The sequence below is a fragment of the Felis catus genome, chromosome A2 (genome assembly GCF_018350175.1).
Source record: "Felis catus isolate Fca126 chromosome A2, F.catus_Fca126_mat1.0, whole genome shotgun sequence".
Lineage (NCBI taxonomy): Eukaryota > Metazoa > Chordata > Mammalia > Carnivora > Felidae > Felis > Felis catus.
In genome coordinates, this window is record NC_058369.1 from 7162218 (window position 1) to 7173995 (window position 11778).

The window sequence follows — 11778 nt, forward strand, 5'->3', positions numbered from 1 at the left end:
TAGTAAAGTGGTAAACAAAGGCAGAAGGAAATGACAGAAATAAATTTCCCTATAACCTCCAGCCCATTGACAAATACTTGAGGCCGGCACATTAAAATGTTTCTACAGGAACTCCTTATGGTCTTAATGCTAATGCTTTGCTAGAGGGAAAAACAACCCTAGCTTGACAATGGCTGGGCCTCCACTATTCTGTGTGTCTTCTTTAGCATATGAAAATCTCACTGAAAACTTCCCCTGGACTTTACCTCCCCCAACCCCATAGTATATAACCAGTCTCTCCTCATGGTCCCTGGGCAGCTCTTCCTGCCCATGGGTCCTGTCCCCATGTTTCAATAAAATCACCTTTTTGCACCAAAAACGTCTTCAAAATTTCTTTCTTGGTCGTCAAACCTGGACCCCACAAGCCCCACTATCACCCCCAAAAAACCTCATGAAGCAGGAGAGGGCAGAGAGAAAGCGAGAATCCCAAGCAGGCTCCTCTCTGACAGTGCAGAGCCTGATGTAGGGCTCAAACTCATGAACTGTGAGATCATGACCTGAGCCAAAATCAGGAATCTGACGCTTAACCTACTGAGCCACTCAGGCACCCAAGCCTATACTTTTTAAAGAATGTTTTGGGGCGTCTGGGTGGTGCAGTCGGTTAAGCGTCCGACTTCAGCCAGGTCACGATCCCGCGGTCCGTGAGTTCGAGTCCCGCGTCAGGCTCTGGGCTGATGGCTCAGAGCCTGGAGCCTGTTTCCGATTCTGTGTCTCCCTCTCTCTCTGCCCCTCCCCCGTTCATGCTCTGTCTCTCTCTGTCCCAAAAATAAATAAACGTTGAAAAAAAAATTTTTTTTAAAAAAAGAATGTTTTCTGGGTTTCCTAGGTTGCTTTTTTTTTTTTTTTTTTTTTAAGCAGGGGAGCCTTGAACTCACAACCCTGAGATCAAGACCTGAGCTGAGATCAAGAGTCAGAGGCTTAACCAACTGGCCCACCCAGGTGCCCCTCCTAGCTTGCTTTTAAATCTTCCTAAACTCTAGAGTATAAAAGTCATTTTCCTAATTTTCTTCCACATTTTATTATTTTTAAAACTTCTAAATGTTTACTCCTCAAGGAATGCGTTTTAGTGTGTAGTGTGAGATAAAGGTCTGTTATGCTAATAAGCCACTCTGTGTATTGGCCTTTGGGTTGTTTATTTCTTCACTATAGGCTGTGACCCATTAACTCAAAAGCCCTCTGGGGCCAAACTCAAACTTTTGCATATCCAACTTTTAAAATAGCCCAACAAGCATATTTTTAGCCATTCAGAGCCTCCCTGCTTTGGACACTGTGAAAATGTCACCCAGCATCTACTGAACACTGATAAGACATAGAGCCTAGTAAAACACCAAGCTGCTGTGGCCTTTCAGAGCTCTCTGACTCCTCCATTGTGCTGAGCAAAGTCACCTAGACAGTAAGACCACTCCCAGATGCCCTTTTCCCCCAGGGGTTCCCTTGCCCTCCTCCCCTTCTGGATGGTGGCTTCTGTGCCCTAAGCCTTTGGATGGTCTCATGTTGGGACTTCCCCTGTCACACAACCCTGTCCAAGAGCCACCCTGTTGAAGGAAAAACAGTGGTGGACTTAAAGTGGTAAAACCAATTTTATTCAGCACTATCACAACAGGGGAAAAGAGACCTTAGTATAAAAGCAGGTTCAAATCCAAGTATCTTATGGGTAAATGAGAATTTATAGGCAAGAGGTACGGTGGAGGTCAATGGATGGTAAATCTTTGTCAACCCAGTAAAGGTCATTGGATTTTCTACCTCTTGTGGTCCTGTCTTCTCCCTAGATCAGTCCTCAGATCTCTCAAATTCCCTACAGGTGATCAGGATGCGACTAAGGTAATCAGGAAATAGATAATAGGGACCACCAGTCAACAGGACAATCGATTGACAAAACTACTGGACAGTTTCAAGTGGTTGAAACTCTAAAATACCTGTGTAAAATACCTGGGGCGCTCAGTCAGTTAAGTGTCCAACTTAGCTCAGGTCATGATCTCATGATTCATGAGTTACAGCCCCGTGTCAGGCTCTGTGCTGACGGCTCAGTGCCTGGAGCCTGCTTTGGATTCTGTGTCTCCCTCTCTCTCTGCCCCTCCCCCACTCGTGCTCTCCCTCTCAAAAATAAAAACATTTTTAAACATTTATAAATATAAATAAATAAAATGGAGTCCCTTCAGCTTCCCTACCTCATAGGTATTTGAGTGAACATCACTGGAACTGACTTTTGGGGTCAGAGGTGCAGCAGCTTGGGGAGAGAGGTAAGCCTGCCTGCTTGGTCCCCCACTAAGCAGCTCTAGACCCTGTAAGACTTACGGGCCCAAGCAGGAAAAGGGGAGAAGTGCCTAAATCTGGACCAAGGGTGGGCTGCCTCTGACCCCATCATGGGCTGTAGTGAGAGGAGGTCCCCATGGCCAACTGGTGTTTTGGGATACTCTGAGACTAGACAAGTCCCTAGGAATTGCTACAACAGGTTCATAAGCCCATAAGGCAGGGATGGCAGGTCTCCTAAGCACAGTTGGGGGAGGTCCCTTTGTCCACAGCCAGCAGGCTTTAGCTGTGGTCCCACTCAGATCTACTGTCTAGGATGGCATTCCAGCCCCTCCCCAGAGGGCCATTGAGACCCCCAACTCTTGGGCCCAGCCAGCCAAAACATTAAAGTAACTAAAGTCAAAGAAGTTTATATCTTTGCCTTTCCCAGGAGCCCAAAGAAGGTGGCTGTTTTACTGAAAAAATGTTCTGAACCATGAGATGGGTGTTGCGTCCTGCTTACCACAACTTCATACCACCCAGAGGAGGAGAGAGCCCAAGCTCCTGGGGGAGATGAGACAGGACAGAGTGAAGGATCCTGGGGGGGGGGGGGGGGGGGGGGGGGGAATGACTGACATTCTCTGCTAGAAAAAAAATGCAGTGTCACCACTGTAAGAACGAAGACATTTTATCCTCCACTTTGCCAGTGACCATCCAAAAACTTGTAAAAGACCAAAAGGCAAAAGGGGACGGCAAAAAAAAAAAAAAAAAAAAAAGGGTTGACTCTTGGAGGAAGTAATACAAATCATCTCTTTCCTTAAGGGCCTAACCCTTTCCCCAGCCCCAGGAAATGAATACTTTGGGAGGAGGATTAACAAAAAGGGCAGGAACCAGCTTAACTGTTAAAATCGGGCACTTCGGCTACAAGATTCTGTCCTGGGTGTTCCAGACAATCACCTTTTCCCATGATTAGAATGGGACCTGCTGAGCCACCCTCATGAAATGAGCCTAAAGCTTTTTGCTGTTGGTGGGCACCAGCTGTTAAGAACCAGTTAACCAGTGGAGGTTGGTGGTCAATATGCTGCAATAATTACTGGCCAAGCAAAGGCTCTGAAAGGGTATAGATTCCTGCCATTTCACCTTTTAATTCCCTGGTCGGCCTGTGCTTAGAGCCACTAAGCATCAATGAGGCTGACTGTAGACTATAATTAAACATGATTATTCCCTTCATTAGAGCACCCCTCCCAGATATCACCGCCTAGATGGATGACATTTGATTTGAAGTTCTACATTTGGCTAAAATGTTCTGTTGTGTAAAAGTTTCACAGGAGAGACAGGCAAGTACCCGGGAAGTAGAACTCATGCCTTCAGACTACACAGATAGCATCATTTTGGCATACTCCCCGGGGGCAGGGTGGGGAGGTTCCTCTACTGGCGGACACAAAGACCATCAACTTTAACCTGTACTCTTTGTGCCACTTCCCCGTAGCTGAAGAGCCCAACCTAGACTGTGACCAAGCAGTTTTACGTTCTGCACTTCTGTTCTGAATGGGGCAAGGCAAAAAACTCCCTTACCTCCTCAGAACCTAAAAGGCAATGAGAAATTGTCCTCTGACAGTTTCCCAGGGGAGGTAAGTGGGAGGTGGCCTCATAGTAGCTCCTTACTTCCAGGCCTCCCATCCCTCACGTTCTGGGAAGATCACAGGGCTTTCTGCCGACACTCACATTTGCCACAGTCAGGCCCTTTGCCTGCATGGCCTAAGTGGATAGATACAAAGTCTCAAGGGCACTGTGGCAGAGCCATTTCTCTACAACTCTGGCCCCTGATTTTTCGTGTATCTAGCCAAGAATTCTTTGTAGATGCTTTGTGCGGTAGGCAGAATAATGCCCCTGCCAAAGATGTCCATGAACCTGTGAATATATTCCTTTGTATGCCAAAGGGGACTATGCAGGTGTGGCTAAATTAAGGTTCTTGAGATGGGGGGGGCACCCCAGGTTATTAAGGTGGGCTGAGTGTAATCACAGGGACCTTTCTAAGCAAAAGTGGGAGGCAGTAGGGTCAGAGTCAGAGGAAGAGATGTGAGAATGGAAGCAGTGATCAGAGTGATGTATGGCCACAAGCCAGGGAATGGAGACAGCCTCTGGATGCTGGAAAGGCAAGGAAATGAATTCTCCCCTACAGCCTCCAGAAAAAACACAGCCTGTGGATACCCTGAATGTAGCCCAGTGAGACCCATTTCAGATGCCTGACCTTCACAATTATGAGACCGTACATTTGTTTTGTTTTAAGCTACTAAGTTTCTGGTAACTTGTTACAGCAGCAAGAGGAGACTAACACAGATATTGTAATTAACTGTAGCCATAGGGGCTTATACCAAATTGATTCTGTTCTTTTAGGGAACTTCAGACAAGACTGGCCAGGACCATGACTCCCAGCAGGGTAATGAGGGGGACATGGCTTCAGCTAGGCTCCCCATGCAGACCCAAGCCAATTAAATCAGTAAGCCGGGTGCAGCAACATGTGTCAGCAGCGAAACATACCCTGCTTCAGCTGGCCAGCAGGAGGTCCAGGGTAACACAGTTGTTCATTACCACTCACATTAGAGTGTTTAGAACATTGTCATCACCTGTGGGAAATGTACAAAATAAGCCAATAATAATAGGATGAGGCCAAAGGGAATCATATAGTGTCCAGAAAGTTAATTTTGTGCTGTTAATTCAAGTTCAATACCAAGGGAACTGCTTATCCCTGGAGGTTCTTTGAAGTGTCTAAATGTCTTCATTTCAGAGGTTATCTTGAGGCACAGAAAGTTTATGGATTGACACCTTGTTAAAGTTCATTACAATTCAGCATCCTCATTTTGCTGCAGTTAAACTCACATTTTCCTGTTTCCAGAAATCCTGGAGACCAAAACATTGGCCGGATCTCATAAAGATTTGTTTCCCTACAGAGTTTCTGCTTGGGATGTTGAAAAATTTATGGAGATGGACAGTGGGGATCGTCGGACAACTTTCTAAATGTACTGAATGCCACTGAGTTGTACACTTAAAGACGGCTAAAGCGGTTAATTTTATGTATATTTTACTGCATTTTAAAAACGTTTGTTGTCCTTCACAGTCTTATCTCATTGTGTGCATTTTTCTCTGACCGGTGTGTTGGCTACACACACTCTTTCTGATCTCCCAAGTAGGAGAAAAGGGAGGAGCTGGGGACAGTGTACGAAGGTTTTTTGGGGAATAGCAGAGAATTGTAATTTGGGACAAGCAACCTACAGCAAAAACCATAGGCTAGTCCAACAAAGAGGAGGAACATTATTTTATGGAGCAGGAGAAAGTTGGGAGGGGTTGTTTCCAACGGGTCCATTGGAGAAAAGGAAGAGTTCAGGTTGATGATGGTTTCTCATTGGCTAAATTGCTGGAGTAGTCTATTTCTTGTAGGAGATGTACATCTGTTGGGGGCTGTAATTTCCTATTGCAGTTCTTCTTTTGGGGGTGCCTATAATTGATCATTCTTACTGTGATTAAGGAGTGGTACCCTGGGGCGCCTGGGTGGCGCAGTCGGTTAAGCGGTTAAGCGTCCGACTTCAGCCAGGTCACAATCTCGCGGTCCGTGAGTTCGAGCCCCGCGTCGGGCTCTGGGCTGATGGCTCAGAGCCTGGAGCCTGTTTCCGATTCTGTGTCACCCTCTCTCTCTGCCTCTCCCCCGTTCATGCTCTGTCTCTCTCTGTCCCAAAAATAAATAAACGTTGAAAAAAAAATTAAAAAAAAAAAAAAGGAGTGGTACCCTGTGAGAGTTCCCCCTCTGGCCTCCTGACTGCATTTTAGTAAGGTTCCTTTTCCCACAAGACAAAGTTTCTGAGAATAAATTACAATTCTGTCAGACCAGCAGGTTCACTACCTAGTCCATGACTTATCCCTGGGAAGCAAATCCCTGAAACCAAGAAAAATTACAGCCATTCAAAATTCCCTCCCCTTTCACTAAAAGATAGAGGATTCCTAAGACTTATTGTAGACCGTCCATTGCCAACTTAATGATTTATCTGCCTCCTTCTAGGAAATGACTAATGACACCCCTGAAGCTCTGCCATGGGAGGTCACTGTAGCCTTAGCCTTAAGGCCAACTCAAGGCTAATAATAGGGAGAACTCTCCCACTCTGGGTCTCCCAAATGATAAGCCGTTTCCTTTTAGTTGGTACCTGAAAGGGATGGCCAAGCTCTTAAAACTTTTTAACTCAAAATCATAATGGAAATCAGAGGCTCATTAGGCATAAGTTGCTCTCCTAACCCAGTAAAGAAGACATGTAGCTTCAGCCGCACATCTAGACAAGCCATTTCATTTAAACTTAGGTCACCTCTTCACCTCCAGTGTAGTGTCAGCGACTTCAGACTGAGACGCTGTAGCGTTTCTCCCTCTTGCCTCAAGTGTAGTTTGCAGCTCCCTCCACAAACAGGAGGCTGAACTACATTGAAAAAAATGAATCACGCATAGTGCCCTAGGAAAAGGTCAAGTGCAGCTATGTAGCGATTGTATTCATGACCTCCGCGGGGAACGTGCAGGCACAGTTGTGCAATGAGGAGGACGGTTCACGTATGCACCAAAATTTGAAAGCAACTGTCATCCAGGTAAGACTGGTAAGAGCACCGCGCCGGCCCAGGACCACAACCCCACCTTCCGCTCCGGCTCCTTCCGAGCGGCTCCCCGCCTCCCGGCAGGAGGAAAACTGCCTCTCTCAGCTAGCGGGCGCGAGAAGAGGCGTCGGCGCGGCCCGCCCAGCTTCCGAGGCCCCGCCCCCCGCGCCGTTTGCGGAGACCGGAAAAGCGCGTGCGCGGGGCGGCGGCCATCTTGGCCGCGCGCCACTCCCGCGTCGGAGGGAGAGTCATTGCTTGTCGCCGCCCGGCCTCTGAGTGGATACGTGGGAAGGGGGGAACCCAAGAGAGAGGCGCGGAGTCCAAAGCCCCTTCCTCCGAGAGCCTGGGCCGGCTGGGCCCCCGAGGCGGGGAGCAGCCCCGGGGGAGGCGTGGGAGCCAGGCCTTTCCTGGTCGCGGCGACTCCGGCCCCGACGTCCCCGCCCCCCCAGCGTGGCGGTTGTGTCGCATCCTGGCGGGCACGCGGTGCTCTTGGCGTTGTCGGTTATCGACGTTAAACGCCTTGAGTGAGTGAATTCGCGTTAAGTTAGAAAACTCAGCGCGGCAGAGCCTTGCAAATGCCCGAAGCTTCGACTGTAGCAGTTAGAGCGCAAAGACGCGGGGGGCCGGTTGCCGTTAGCTGGAATTGAATTCACCCTAAGTAAGGGTGAAGTTTTGACAGGTAGGTTTTTCTTTCGGGTGTCCGTGTAGAAATTCTTCCTTAAAATCTGCAGCGCCACTATAACGAACATCCGTGGAACCTTCATCCACGTTCGCTAATCGTTAAGATTTTATCTCTAGTCCTGTGTATTCTTAACGATGAGCCATTTAATGGTAAATTGCAGACATTCGCTTCACCTTTTAACCGTAAGCGTGCATCCTCTGAGAATCAGGACAGTCTTCGAACATCAAAACTCCACTGTCCGTCCAAGAAAGTAGACTTTCTCCAGTTTTCCGAAAGTATCTGTTACAGTTGTCGGGGGTTTTGGAGCTAGAACCCGAACAAGATTGCAAAATGCACATTGCATTTTGCTTTAGCTCTCTCGTCCCTAAAACAGTTGCCTGCATTTAAAACTGAAATTAATTTTGGTTCTTGAAGGTTCCAGGAAGGTTATATCGTAAAATGTTGGCGTTCAGATACGATGTTGTTCTCTTATGGTTTTATTTAATTATCTAATTAACTTGACTGTTCCTTGTAAAGTGGTCGTTGGGTCTAGAGCCGTACTGTCTCCTAGAAATATAACGTGAGGTACAGATGTAATTTTTTATAATTCTTAATAGCCAAGTAAAAACTTTGTACCTGGGAAATCATTTCTAATATGTTTTATTTAACCCAATTTATCCAGCTATCAGTTTCAAATTAGTGGAATTAATGACAAATGCAGCTAATAGGGAATTCTTAATGAGAAATTTTACGTTTCTTTTGTAATAAGTTGCTGGAATCTGGCGTGTATGCCGGATCTCCGTGTGGATGCTGAATTTTCATTGGGAATTCTTGATCTGTATTTAGCTTTTACTGTTCTACTGTTGAAAAAGGTCTCCAAACCGAGATTGTTGGAACATACTGAAAAGTGGTGGTTTTTTTTAAGTAACTGAATCAATTTTATTTCTAAAATTAATTAATTAAAAGTAAATAAAGTTGAGAATGTAGCTTCTTAGTCACACTAGCCACGTTACATGTTCATGGTAGCCACAGAGAACCCCCCAGTGGCTCCTGGGTTAGACGCAAGTTTAGACACTGGAATGTTTCTGTGTACTTTGTATTGTATTCCATTCAGGAAGCACGTCCCATTAGGAGGGATGAGAAGCATTTAGTTAAGGTGCCCTTCTGTCTCATATAGGCACACTTTTTTTTTTTTTTTTTTTTTTTTTTTTTTTTGGTAATCCTTGGGTGATACTTGGCAACAGAGGGATATTCTGTTCCCCAACAGCCTTTCATCTAAGGGTTTCAACATCACTTGTCAATCTTTGCCTCAACCTATTTTTACATAGTGGGCTTGGGGGGGGGGGGTTACAAAGTGATGTTTTTGCTAATTGTGTCAATCCTTCTCCATTCTTTAGCTGAGCAGCTTTCCTTCCCCACTTCCCCTGCCCTCTATACTTTTTTTTCTTTTAAATTTTTTTTTTCAACGTTTATTTATTTTTGGGACAGAGAGAGACAGAGCAGGAACGGGGGAGGGGCAGAGAGAGAGGGAGACACAGAATCGGAAACAGGCTCCAGGCTCCGAGCCATCAGCCCAGAGCCTGACGCGGGGCTCGAACCCACGGACCACGAGATCGTGACCTGGCTGAAGTCGGACGCTTAACCGACTGCACCACCCAGGCGCCCCAATATACCTTTTTTTTCTTTTTGGAGTATCACAACATATTCTTGGGCTTTTCTTTCATTCACTATTTTATAATCAATTCCTGTCATTTATTTTGATGCTCCAGCTGCCCCACATTTGCCTTTTGAATCAGTGTCCCTTCAACATGAATCCTATTAGCCTTTAAACACAACCCTATTAGTCTTTAAGTGTAAAACAAAGCCCCAGTTCACTTTGTACTTTCTTGTTACAAACCTGTAACCAATGATTTCTCCAGAAAGCCTGTTTCCTTTTAGACACCAAGGTTGGTGTGATACATGGGCTCGGTGCTATTTGGGTATAATCCTGTCTAGGCCTTTCAGTGGATATCTAAAGTACATGTTTCCTTACTCGTAAGTTTGTACTCATATTTCCAGTAAAAGTTTAATATGGGATTTTTTTTGTTTGCTTTATCTTATTTTATACTCGTACCTCTTTTCTGTTATAATAAACACTAGCATTAATATATTGTTTATGCTACAGTATGTGTATAGTGGTTTCAAAAAGTGTAATACCAATGTTAGTATCAACTGTAGATTTACTCAGTAAACTATTAAATTTATTTGCATTTCTTTTTGTCCTTATAGTTTATATTAAGGATATGAAGTTCAGAGTACTCTGCTCAAATATTTGCATGTACTCTGAGTCTTTGCATGGTTAGGTGATCAATTTGATACACTTCAGAGGTGAAGGCAAATTGCAGCTGAGAGGCTCTTTAAATAGGCACTGAACAGAAATATGTTAGCCCAGTCTGTAAGAGCAAAATATTTACTGGTTGTTGATTGGATGGAGCCAGGATTTTTAATAATATTGAATGTTGGGTACGGGGGCCCTAATTGGATGGAACCACAGTGTTACAGTTCTCGTAATACATCATAAGGCACCTCTTTTTTTCTCCAGTTTTAAAAAGAGGCAAAATTGGGCTGTCAAATGGAAAAGTTGTTGCAAATAATCACCCCTCTATTAATTAGGTTTTATATCATGAGTTTCCCCCCTTGAAGACCTTCTTTTAAATTACATTGGTCCTATTAACTATTTTACCTGGGGGTCCATGGGATTACATTTTAATAAGCCAATCCATGACTGCTAAAGATTGAATTTTAATTTATCATTCATTATGTTAGAGCAAATGTCTAATACGGGATGTTTTAGGGCACTGAGTATTATGACTAGGGGAGATTTAGGCAAGGTGTTCAAGAAAAAAATATTCAGTGACATTTGTTAAAGATGGTAAGGCAAACTTTTCTTGGGGCATTGAGATAGGTGTAGGAATCACTGCAGTGGGAATTTACAGCGTAGGTGAGAGCTCGGGCTCTACTCCAACTGAGTACCGCATAAGTGGAAATCTATAGCCAGGGACCGGAATCTATAGCCAGGTTAATGAATAGAAAATTACTAAGAGGAAACATCTGAGGTAAGGGGGATTCTGGCTAAAATGACCTAACAGGGTTCTTACTGAAGACAGATCAGCGGGTGCCTGGGTGGCTCAGTCGGTTAAGTATCTGACCCTTGATTTTGGCTCAGGTCAAACCTCACAGTTTCATGGGTTCAAGCCCTGCATCGGGCTCTGCGCTAGCAGCGTGGAACCTGCTTGAGATTCATTCTCTCCCCCCGCCCCCCCTGCCAGTCCTCCACCCATGCTGTCTCTGTCTGAAAATAAATAAACTTAAAAACAAAAGACAGGGGGACCTGGGTGAATCAGTTGGTTAAGCATCTGACTTAAGCTCAGGTCATGATCTCACCCCGGTCAGGCTGTGTGCTGACAGCTGGGAGCCTGGAGCCTGCTTCAGATTTTAACTGCCTCTCCCTGCCCTTCCTCTTGCGTGCGTGCGTGCGTTCGCACCTGCGCTGTCTGTGTGTCTGTCTGTCTCTCTGTCATATAAATAAACATTAAAAATAAATAATAAATAAAGGAGTGATCAGACATCACCTGGGAAATGGTAGAGGATTAGGAACTTGATCAGATATTGAGGGTGATCATGTAATTAAACTGACTTAATTAGGGTTCTTGCTAAAACTAGGTTTTACAAGGAAGTGCACAGATAGTTCTAGGACACTGAATGGCAAATGCTAGACACAAATTAATGCACACCATATGATTTGATATGAAGTTCAAAAACAGGCAGAATTACAGTTTTATAAGGCAGAATAGTGCTTCCATTTGGAGAGGAGAAAGGAGTAGTTTAGATGAGGCATATGAGTGCTTCGGGTCAAGAAATTCATGGTAGTGTACTGTACACTTATAATTCTGAACTTGTTTGAATGTATAATTCAAAATGTTTGAAAAAGGAACTCAACTATAATTTCTAAATGTTTGAAAGAACCAACGAAATGAACATAAAGCATAGGTAAAGAAGGAATAAAAAAGGCAAAATTTAATGGAAAAAAAAGGTGAGGTTTTTTCCAAAAAATTAATACATAAATAAATAAACTTTGGGCAAAGTCTGATTTAGCACTCCACCTACTCCATCCATCTTATACCTGTAAGACCTAGGGGAGAGGGTCACATCTTTTATGTGAGGGGTTTCTAAGCTGATTG

At 44.8% G+C, this 11778-nt stretch overlaps 1 long non-coding RNA gene across 1 annotated transcript; it reads right to left on the reverse strand.

Moving 5' to 3' along the window:
* Positions 1-5567: 5567 nt before the first annotated feature.
* LOC123384108 lies at positions 5568-6756 on the reverse strand. Its single transcript, XR_006594739.1, has 2 exons — positions 6621-6756; positions 5568-5764 (listed from the first exon to the last, which is right to left on the reverse strand). It is a non-coding gene; the product is annotated as an uncharacterized LOC123384108 (long non-coding RNA).
* Positions 6757-11778: the final 5022 nt, after the last annotated feature.